The 11,585-nt window shown below is 48.9% G+C and overlaps 1 long non-coding RNA gene across 1 annotated transcript; it reads left to right on the forward strand.

The window, feature by feature from the left end:
* Positions 1–9,506: 9,506 nt before the first annotated feature.
* On the forward strand, positions 9,507–11,063 carry LOC109396380 (uncharacterized). The gene is made up of 2 exons (XR_002126845.1): positions 9,507–9,586; positions 10,912–11,063. It is a non-coding gene; the product is annotated as an uncharacterized LOC109396380 (long non-coding RNA).
* The last annotated feature ends 522 nt before the right edge of the window (positions 11,064–11,585 follow it).

Here is an 11,585-nt window from a genome sequence, read left to right on the forward strand (position 1 = left end):
AAAGTTATGACCCACTGTTCTTTAAAGTGCACCAGCATGTCATTTATTTGAATATGGCTAGTTTCAACTTCAAGTACAGGAAGCAAATCTAATCAAAGTCTTTGGTGAGACATTAGTCCTCACTTTGGCAAAATGACAACTGATTGTAGAGGAAAACAGCCAATTAAGGTTTTGCACACATTGTCCTATGATTCCTGGGGAAACAGACTCCAAGATGGGACTTTGTAAGCAGGGAGTTGATTGAGAATGTGAAAGAAGCAGGACGGGGTAGCAGGACAGGTTGGTCTCTAGCTGGCACGGCCCTTCAGAATTTTCCTCAATGGAGGCGAGGGGCCAAGCCTTTGTATAATACCCCACGTCATCTAGATATTGAGTGGGAACCGTCCCCAGGGTGGGGGTGCTACCTTGGGTAAGGCAGCTCCCTTTGGCCTCAGGCAATTCCTGGGGAGATACTCAGCTGTAACCCCAGCAGTCCTAAGGGGCGGGAAAGAGTGTCCGGGCTCTGAAGGCAGTCAGGGCGGTCCCTCACAGCATCCATGACACATGTATTTCTGGAGAGAAAAGACAATGGGGAACCCTGGTCTTTTCCCTAATCTTGGGTTCCTTTTGTGGAGAGATTTCTTTTGCAAGGAAAACCATGAGCACCCCCTTCATAAGTAAGGGGGGCTTTCACTCCTCTTCCTACTTCCCGTTTCCCATTTCGAGGTGTGAATTGGACAGTTGTAGGTTTTTCAGCATCCCTTACTTTCACTCCACCTTCATCTCCAGCCCCAGCACCCCAGGAGGAGTGGCAGGAGCCAATAGGCAGAGGGGGACAGCCTCTGGGCCACACGCTCCCTTTGGGTAGGCCCGCTGGCCCACCGTGGCAGCTCGTGGCCTCAAGCATAGATGATTGGTCCCTGGCCTGTTCTGTCCCACCTCTTGCCTCCTGGTTGTAAGTGTCCTCTAGAGGCAGGCTTGGCCTTCCAGCTCTCCCTTGTCCAGCTTTTCTCTCTGTATCTGGGTGGGCAAGCCAGGTGCTGTGCACCTGTGAACTGCAGGGATATCCCTGGAGGCCCCACCGTGGCCTCCCCTCTAAGCTGCCTTCTCCTGCCACTGACCACGTGCTTGTGAGGGATTACCAAGCAACTGGTAAAACTTTAATTCTCAATAGACTAGTGACCTATATGTCTATTTTCTACAGTTTTTGTTTATTTAACAAATATTTATGGAGCATGTATTGTATGCCAGGCCTTGGGCGAAGTGCTGGAAAGTGGAGTAAACAGACTAGATAAGCTCCCTGCCTCTGCAGAGTTTACATTTGACTGGGCACAGAGAAACAATAAATCAATCAGCAAACAAACAGACCATATCAGCTCTTGAAGAGTGCTTTAAAGGGGTTGAAACGATGAGTGACGGTGCAGGGTGCAGTGGAGTGGGGTGTTAGACAGCTAGACTATGTGGTTCCCGGTGGGGGAGCCATCTGAGCTAAGACTTTAAAGTCTATCAAGAGCCAGACATGTGAAGGTGTAGGAAATGTGTTTCTGGCAGAGATAGCAGCAGTGCAAAGGCCCTGAGGTGTGAATGAACTTGACAGGTTTGAGGAACAAGAGGGAAGGGGCAGAACATGCAAATATTTTTATAATTATCCAAAATAATTATAAATTTATTTTGGAGTATATTAAGAAAAATATAATTAGCACATGAAAACCATGATTTCCTGCATATTATTTATTCAGGTGAAACTAAAATTAAAAAGTGAATTGATTTAAAGAGAATATTAAGTCAATTATACTACAGGTATTATGCAGATAGTGCCAAAATCTCAAAAGGGGTGTTTGCAGAACTGAAGTTTAGGAAAACAACAGGCGGGTATCTATTTCAGTCCCTAACATGTCCCCCATGCTGGCAGCTCAGAAGTGAGAGATGGAAGTTACTTTGGTATAGCAGTGATAGCCTGCTGCCCTCCAAGTGTCCCCCACCCTCTCACCCCCACTTCATAAAGTGTCTCCAAGGGTCAGCAGACCAGCCAGAGATTGCATTTCCCAGTTCACGTTAGTGTGAGATGCGTCCAGCAGCCACGGTGACAGATCCACCACACCCATCTTGTCTGGTAACTATGCTCCAGAGGCAGAGAATCCAGGCAGAACAAGGGAAGAGATAGAGATAGCCTTTCTGAGGGATCAGGGGGCAGTGGCCTAGCCCCAGGAGTGAATCTCTGAAAGTCTCTACGCAGACAAGCCCTGACTGCTGGAGACGAGACTGAGAGGCCTCAGGAGAGACCTAGGGCAGGGGCACAGAGGCACAAATGCCCTCAGGTCCAGGCAGGTTTGTCTGAATGAGTAAAGCCGACCTAATGTAAGGGAAGGGGAAATGACAAGGGACTGTGTAGCAAAACCACAAGTCAAAATTCAGAAAGCGAGAGGAAAATGTGAAGAAGCCCCACACTTGCAGGCCTTTCATTTGGGAATGAGAAGACAGGGACTCAAATAAGTGGCGGGGGGGAGGTCTTACTTAAGGGCACCCTGTTTGGGGGCAGTGTCAGGGCAGGAATATGGGCCTCCGCCGCCCAGTGCAATGCTCAGCCAGCAGAGGCAGGTGGAGGACAGAGTCAGGGCAAAAGCGGGGCAGCCGCTGGCAATTCAGGAAACTGGGGTCTTGCGCTGCCTCTGCCCCTGACTCACGGGCTTGGGCAGTGAGCACCTTGTGCTTCTCTGGGCCACAGCGACAGTTGAGTGGGTGGTCCTAAAGCTCCCTGCAACTCTGCCATTTGCAGGGAACAGGAGATGGGAGTCCATATGCAGACATTCTTCCTCTCACCCCTTCCTCCAGACAGGAAGCCTTTGGAGTTTAATTTCTATTAATACGTATCCCTAGACGCCATCCTCTGCTTTCCACACTCATGACCCAGCTTGGGTATAATCCTTGTCCTCTCTCTCCTAGACAAAAAGGCCTCCTGACCAATCTCCTTCCTCCATGCTCCTCTTCATCTTATCCATCCTCAGTTGTCAAAGTGCTCCATCAACCACCAAGTTGATTACATTATGCTCCTGCTTACAACCCTCTATGGCTCCCCATGGCCTCCTAGTGTCAACCCAGCCTTCACACCGTATACTGGGCTCTCGAGGAAGGAGGCTTCCTTTTCAGTTCTTCTTCCTGAAACATTCCATGCCCCACCATGCGAAACTGTTTGCCATTCTGTTAAGACATTCTGAAGTGTCATACTTCCGTGCTGTGGGCACACGCTGCTCCTGCTGCTGCAAATGCCCTTCCCTGCCTTGTGTGCCTGGTGGTAGTGGGGGAGGAGAGGGGTGCCGATCTAGCCCAGTCTGGGTAATAGGGGGTACGTTGTTTGTAGGGATTTTAAATCAGTGGTAACACTATCTAAAACCTGGTCTTCTGTTTGCCACTGGCAATGCGAAACATCAACAGTGATAAATACTTCTTCCCGCTCAGGAAGACCACGTTAAACGTCACACGCTCTTGGGGCAGCACTGGAACGTGGAAGCCCCCCATTATCCTGCAACACCCAGCTTAGGTGCCCCTTCCTGAGTAAAGACCTCCACTGATCCTGCACCCCAGCCCTTCACTGTCCCCCACAGAGACATTGCTTCTCCCCTCTGGATGGCATAGTGGCCTGTTTTACACCTTTATTTCACACATTTCCCTCCTGTCTCTCCCAGGAGGGGACGCTGAATTCCCTGAAGACAGAGGCAATGATGTATTTACCCCTTCCGGAAGCTTAGCACAGCGCCTGGGATATCACAGGGGCTCAGAAAAGGAGTGGGAAGGGAACAAAAGAACACAAGTGGAGCCTTTCTCCACACCGAGTTAGGCCTGACGGGCCTGAAGCCACAGCCCGGGAAAAGCTCCCACTTGTGTTTAGAATGCTGCCGCAGGTCAAGCCCCATGCTCGGGCTGCAGTTCCTCTCCTGGCCAGGACACGACACGGAGGCGTTTGGGTACTGAACGACTCACTGCCCCGGCTGCTGAACAGAATCACCAAGGGGCTCACGTTGCTCAGTGAAGCGCCGTAGGCGCCCAGTGGCGCCTGCCAGGTCAAGAGCCAAAGGTGTTGGCTGTGGGACTGTTTCCCTCCTGCCTGGGGACAGAGGAAATTAAAAGTCACTGCCATCCACTAGCTGAGAGGAGAAAGGTTCAAAGAAAACAGAGAGCGCCTCCCTCCCCTCATTAAATTCCGTCCCCTTTCTGCCCTCAGGAACCCAGGCCTTCCTGGGAGGGGCTTTGGATAAAATCTGGAACAATTGCTTCATCTTGCAGATTGGGAAGCTGAAGTCCAGAGAGGGACATAAATCACTCAGGGCCACACAGTAAAGTGACAACACTGAGAACTGAGTCTGCACATTTTCATCCCGTGTCCACTGAGGGAACATCGTGACCTGGAACCAGGCAAGGGCGGCTAGAGCAGAAGGCAGGGAGAGCAAATCCACACCTGGTTTCTGTTTGTTGGTTTCGTTTTCCTTTTTTTTTTTTCTGTTTTGTTATTGAAGTGAAAGTCATATAACATAAAATGAACCATTTTAAGGTAAAAAGAAACCAAAGGCTGCCCATCTATGAAGAGACCCCTCCTCAAGACCCTCCATCTTCAGTAAAGTTACAAAATTCACAAAGGCCCTGGTGCAAGTGGGTTTTTGTGAAGACCAGGGAAGAAACTTCGCTTTGCTCCTTGAATTGTTGTGGGGCAGAACCAGCCAGCACGCTCAGACAAGAGGAAGTGAAGGCTGAGTGAGGCATGCTGACATGCCCTACGGGCACTCATGAAAAGTGGGCTATGGATTCAAGGTTCTCACGAGGCTTGGCACTGGTGTTTGGGTCAAGTTTAACCAGATCTCCAAAGGCCTCAGCTGACACCTGGTTTGCACATAACTGGACATCTACCATGAGTGCTGTGCCCCTGGGCAGTGCCACTGATGAGGGTCAGTGTCCTCATAGTAAGAATACAGTGATTTTCATCCCTGCACCCTACGCACCCCTCACCTCTGCAGCCACAGTACAAGAGCTGGGGTCTCAACACTGGTTCACTTTTGCTCTGATCAATACTTGGTTCAGAGGCCCGTATATGGGAGCCACACATGACGTTTGCAAATAAGGCAGACCCCTAGAATGGCATCTGTGTATATTCTGTTGTCAAAAGTTGAGAACTTGTGCAGTAACAGGTCTCCCTCAAGGCCTAGGAAACCTCTGCTCTTCTGCTCAGTTGCCAGGTGACGTGCTATTTACCGACTTAGAACACCATGCCAGTAAGATCAATGTGAAGCTGAGAGCTCTGCCCGACACAGTTAACTTTGTACCAGAGGGACTGCTGATCCTCATAAGGAGGTTCATACCCTTTCGCTAAGTATTCTCCCCTCTTAAATTTGATCCTAAGGAAATTAACAAAAGCACAAAGCTAAATATTCTAAGATGTTCTTGATAAAATTATCCATAACACTAAGCAGCTGGAGACATAAAATTACAACAATAGGCTTGCAATTGTATTGTGAATCACCACAATGGCATTTCTGCAGCCATAAAATAAAGATTGGAGCAATATGGCAAGTGCTTATAATATAGGGTTGGTGGAAAAGTCATGATGCATTTTTGCAATGAAAAACATAGAAAAAATATGTCATGACTTTTCCGATACCCAATATTAAGCGAAAACACAGATTGTGAGTCGCATTTGTGACACGATTGCAGCTATGTAGAAATGTACATTGTATATGGACAAGAAGATTGAAGGGACCTTGGAAAATAAAAATTGTTACAAAACATAAAAGAACCACAGGTAACTTTTTCTTTAATATTATCTTTTGGATCATCTTCTTAGTATTTCAATAGGTTTAAACCTATATTTGTATCCAGCTGTTTATCTACATCTGTTTTCCCCACCCAGTTAGATTTCATGCATCTGTGTCTATCAAAATATTAATAGTTCTGTTTGTGCTGACTTGTTCCTGCCTCACTTACCATGTAGATCCTTCTGTTAGTAAAACCACACAATATTGGGCAAAAAGTAGCTAAACAGTAATGTTCCAGGCTGCTTTTGGTTTGGGAGATGTTTAACGACACTACACTGGTAGTATCATTGTGCTTGCAAATGGAGGATCTATTTTCAGTTTGGACTCTGATCAGGAAGAGACTCTGCCCACCAAAAAGTTTTAAAACCCTTCCCAGCAACCAGCATGCAGCGACCAGGGCTGCTAGGACAGATGAATCCTGATCCTCACTGAGAAAATGCAGCTGCAACACCATTGGGGAACAAGATAGTCCTCCCACGTGATCATGGGCAAGGCAGTGCTCCCGTGTGATCAGTGACTGAGGCAGTGCTCCTATGTGATCATGAGCAAGGCAGTGCTCTCATGTGATCAGTGAGTGAGGCAGTGCTCCCGTGTAATCAGTGAACCAGGTGGTGCTCCTGTGTGATCAGTGAGCAAGGCAGTGCTCTAACATGACTGGTGTGAGTAGGACAAGGCTCCAGCATGACCAGTGAGCAGCTGCAGCGTTAGTGGGGCTGCCAGTCCCAGGGTGAGCAAGCACAGACTAAGATTTCTCTGAGATCAGTAAGGGGAAGTCTACAACAAGTGATGGGTATTTCAGTCCAGATCAGGCCATGAGGAACCAGAGAAATATGGCCAAGAGGAGAGGATGCTAACCCCGCAGGGACTCTTCTGCTAGTCCTGGCCATCTGGATGCCAGATCCCCCCAGATCCTTCCTAATTTGGCACCCGAGCTCCCAGTGGCGCCTCTGGTTGATCCATTTTCTATAAGACCATGCGGAAGGTGGTAATTTACATCTCATTTTGGAGAGTGTACTCAGGCATCCTCAGAATGTCATCATAAAGTGTCAGGCTAAAGGACATCAGGGGTCACTCCATGGGCACCTGGATCAGTTGAGGGCTATCTGACATCTAGAATCGGGCCTCAGCATCATGATCTGGCAAACCTGGGAGAATCAGGCAACTGCTCCTGGAGAATTTTGTTTGAACAGGCGTGCATCTTTCTGAATAAGCTGTGTCTACTGGATGAGGAAATGCCTTGATTATTATTTCATGAAAACATCACAAAGAAGGATGCATAAGGGAAAGGTAACAGGCTGCTTTGGCGAAGGACGACAGGATAACTGGGCAAAGAGGGAAAGGAAAAGTTTTACTGCATTTCTTTTCTACTTTTCTATTTTTTTTAACTACTCATTACCAAACCAAATAAATGGGTGAATAATGAGTGAACAGTTATGCAAAATTAAATAAAATGAAAATCTACAGAGATTTTCTGATGACATTTGCCAAAATTGGAGACTGAGGCCAGCAGACAATTTAGGTAGTGGTAAAATTAAGGGGCAAAAAGAAGATCCCCAATTCACACAATAGGACCCCAGCCATCACCTGAGTTTGCTACTTGAAATTCGCTCTTTAGATTGAAGATAATATCGCGCCATAAAATGCTTACATATCTCCTTTAAAGAAAAGGAAGAAATTCATTTTTATCTAATATAAATCTAAAGTGAATCCTACCTAACTGATGAGGGAGTAGCCAGTTCCTCCATGACTGGGACTGTATCTCTGTGGCTGCAAGGGTCAGTGTCTGCATTGTAGAGAAAGGAAACATTGGTGGAAAGCAAGCTTTGCCACTGAGATTAACAGCACCAGGTCCTCAGGGTCAGTTCATGGCCATGAGGCAGGAGCCAGGTGTGAGGATCAGGCTCAAGTCCCTCAGGATTTGCTGCAGAGACAGCCATGCCGGGCAGTGGCCCAAGGTTAGCCTGACTGACCAGGAACGGCCAGAATACGGAGGGAGCTCATTGCTATGCCTGAGAGTGCGTTAGGTGTTGCCATGGACAAGGGGTGATTCATGCTGTCCTCCCAAGGCACTGTGCAAAGGCCCCATGGCCCTGGTGCGATGGGGACAGGCCTCAAAAAGAAAAGGAAGGAAGCAATAGAGGCAAAATCAGGGAGGAGGCCATGGCCTCTGTTATCAGCAGGGAGACAAGCGCAGGTGTGTGAACAGTGGATGTCCTAACAAAGGACAGGCTCCCCGAGATGAGATGGCATCATTGTGTCTTTGCCTTTCAACCCCAGGTGTTTTCGATAACCTCCTGCCAATAAGGACTGAATATTAAGTTTCTTAACCCCATCTGAACAGAATGAATTGTGTACAAAAAGCCTCGAGGTGAAAAGAGACATGAACCAAAACGGACAGTCCTTATCCTCTCCTGGGGGAAGAAAGGTTGCTGGTTGTTTAAAAAGCATCTGCAAACCCCAGTGGCACTTGAAATCCTGGACTCTAGGTGGCCATCTGGAGAGCTAGGCCTGTAGACCCTGGGAAGGGGACTAGGACCCACCAGAGCTGCTGGCGTAAGAGCACTTTCCTGATGCCACTGAAATGGGGAAAAGGGTTTCTCTCTCCAACTCTTCCTGCACCTGTGACCAGAACGCTCTGCTTGGATCACAACACTAGTCACCTCTCTTGGATACTCAGAGACTTATAGTGGCTCTGGCTGTCTTTTACTCGAATCTCATCTTCCTTCTGGCATTCAGGGCTTCCAAAATTTGGTGTTAGCCTTTTTCCAACGATAGCTCCCTCCCTCCCAGCCGTACACACCTCGCCATGCCCATCTCTCCACAGGGACTATGCTTTCCTGTCCCCGTGGGCTTCCTCATGCCAGCTCCTCCCGCCCAGAAACCATTTTCCCACTTTCCAAGCTCTCAAATTGTCACTTTTGAGCCCTTAGCTTTTCTTCACCCCAATGTCATCTCTTCAACAGCACCTTTACTTGTCCACTGCTCTGCACACTTAGTCAACAGACATTTCTCTCTCATCTTGCCTCTAAGAGCATTTCCTCTGTGTTTTACTTGGGGCTTATAACTTTTTCTTTAACATTTTGTTCATTGTGTGCTTCTCATAACTTTGCTCTAGATCAGCGGTTCTCAACCCTCCTAATGCCGTGACCCCTTAATGCAGTTCCTCATGTTGTGGTGACTCCCAAACATAAAATTATTTTCGTTGCTACTCTATAACTGTAATTTTGCTACTGTGATGAATCGTAACGTAAATATCTTTTTGTTTTCCGATGGTCTTAGGCGACCCTTGTGAAAGGGTCGTTCGACCCCCCAAAGGGGTCGCGCCCCACAGGTTGAGAACCACTGCTCTAGACGATACCCTCAGGGTAGTCCATACTGGCTGAAACGGAAGGGGTCACCAGTGGCTACTGAAGGGACTGACTTGAGGGATGGATTTCTTGGTCGCTGCGAGAGCACAGGCGAGCTGATGTCTGCCAAGTTTGCTTTACGTGGAGAGCTGGGCTGGCTGGCCTGTTTTCTTATAGCTCCAGGGTTTCACACGTCTATGAGTCTATGAATAGGCAAAGCAAAAGGCCACACTAAGCATCTTTTCTGCTCCTACCCCCAACCTCAGGTTCGAGGAGATCCCCTGGGGATCAGTGCTTTTAATCACCCCCATGGCATGCCGTGGAAAGGCGCTCTTTCCTGGAGCTGATTAATGCTGACCAGCCTTTCCCAAGGAGCTCTCTCGGTTGCTGGCTAAGGCGGCTGTGCTTTTCCTCTGCACCCTCCTGAATCTCTCAGTTCTCCCGGCCTGCCCGGCACAGGTAAGAAGTCTCAGAGTGCTGCCCTCCTCCTGGGAGTACTCTAGTGGCTCCTGCCGTCCCTGGGACATCAGCACCAGGCTCCCACCTTCTGACTCTGTCTCAGGTCCTGCCTGTCTGAACCAGACAGGGCCCAGGCTGAGAGCTCTGTGGTCACAAGGGGGAGATGGCAAGAGTGCAGGGTAGGGAAGGAGGGCAGAGAGCGATCCCTTGACTCGTGTATCCTTCAGGGAAAAGAGAGCAAATCGGACTTGAGCCTGTTTTCTGGGTAATTCGGCATCACAGAGCAATGAGGCCTGGGATCTTGCCAAATCTTTGTTTTGTTTTGTTTTTTTCCTCTCCTCCAATCAGCCCAGGCCATTGGGGAGTGGGAGGGCATGGAGGGGGTGGGGGCTGCACACACACTTGGGTTGAGAGAATGCTGAGCCTGCAGAAGTGGCCCATTGAGAGCTCCTGCTCACAGCCGAGGGGCGGGTGGCACCCCAGCCTACCACCACAAGGGAAGCTCTGTCCTGTGGGCACAGGGCTCCGTCCCAGCCCCACTGGCTGGGAGAGAACAACATTTCCTTATAAGGCCCCGACCGCCTTGCCAAGGCTGGACCCTCTGACAGACTGTAGCTTTCCATTCTCCTCTCCCGGCTCCAGTGCAGGCATTGAATGTAGCCCTTGTTGTCATGCCCCTCCTCTCCTCCTCGGCCCCCACCCCACCCACTTCCAATCCCCGCCAGAGCCAGCCCCACTGAGCAGGATAAACAGCCCAAAGGCGTCTCCCAGGCAGGGCCAGCCTAGGCTCAGGCCTGCTGGAGGCAGCACAGGGTAGCAGAAAGAACAACAGGACACAGGGCCCAGCGCCCTGCAGTTGCCTTACCTATGCCTGAGGCTTCAGCGAAGGACCTGACTTCTGTGAGCCTGTTTCCACATCTGGGAAACTGTGACCTAGTTGTCACGGGGCCTAAACTCTTTACGTTGCATTCAAAGCCCTTCCCAGTCAGGCTTTCTTCACAGCTTCACCTCTTTTAGCTACCCCATGGTGGGGTTCTCCAAGCCCTTCCCCTCACCCCTATGGGCACCATGCTTTCTCAGGCTGCCAGGGTTTTGTGCATATGGAATGACCCCGATTAAATGCCTGGGGTACTCAATCTGCAGGGCCCCACTCAGGAAAAATGCATCCCTTCTTTCTCTTCTCCCCTCAACATTTGCATGCCCCTCTTCGAGAGCCTTTCTATTTTGAAATTGCAATGATTTGTTTCCAGGCCTTTTCCTTTATCATACGATGAACGATCTATCTGCTTGTGACTCAAATGGTCTCTCTTCCTTTTTATATACAGAGCTCTACCACAGAACCAGACATGGAATCAGTACTTCATGAAAGATCATTGAGTAAATCCCTGAATGGACAAACTCAAAAGAGACAACTGATGTGCCAAAAGTTTGTAAACTATAAAATGCTGGTGCCTGTGAAAGGCAACAACCGCCTTTATCATGATGCCCTCCACCCCAAATTCTACTCTTTGTTGCGCCATCATAACCCTTTTTCCCGTCTGCTAAATTCAGTATCCTGGATTCTGGGCTCACTGCAAGCCCCTCTGGTGTGTCACATCTAATCACTAAGCTGTTACTGTTCCTTAGAATGCCAGTGGTGGTGGCTAACAGGGCCTGTGGAAATTATCCAGCCATTTCCACACTGACCTCTTCCATGTGCGTGTCACACAGCTACATGACTGAATTACATGAAGGGGTTCCAAATGCTTGGTCCACTTCTCTTACCCTGTACACCTTCTAGGTTCCCACAGCTTTCTCATAAAAAAGAATCTCGTGGCTTTAGAAGTTAGACGCACGCCAGTTAATCCAATCTCAACATTTGGTTGAAGAAACTGAGCTCCTTAAAAGAAAAGTGGTTTTCTTAACATCACATGAGTCATGCACAGAATCAGGCCAGTACCTGAGGCCCCTGACTCTAGCCCACTTAAGCCTCCTGCCCCTGCATAGTTGCCTGCTTAGG

Source organism: Hipposideros armiger, unplaced genomic scaffold (assembly GCF_001890085.2).
Source record: "Hipposideros armiger isolate ML-2016 unplaced genomic scaffold, ASM189008v1 scaffold_14, whole genome shotgun sequence".
In the NCBI taxonomy this organism is placed as follows: Eukaryota; Metazoa; Chordata; class Mammalia; order Chiroptera; family Hipposideridae; genus Hipposideros; species Hipposideros armiger.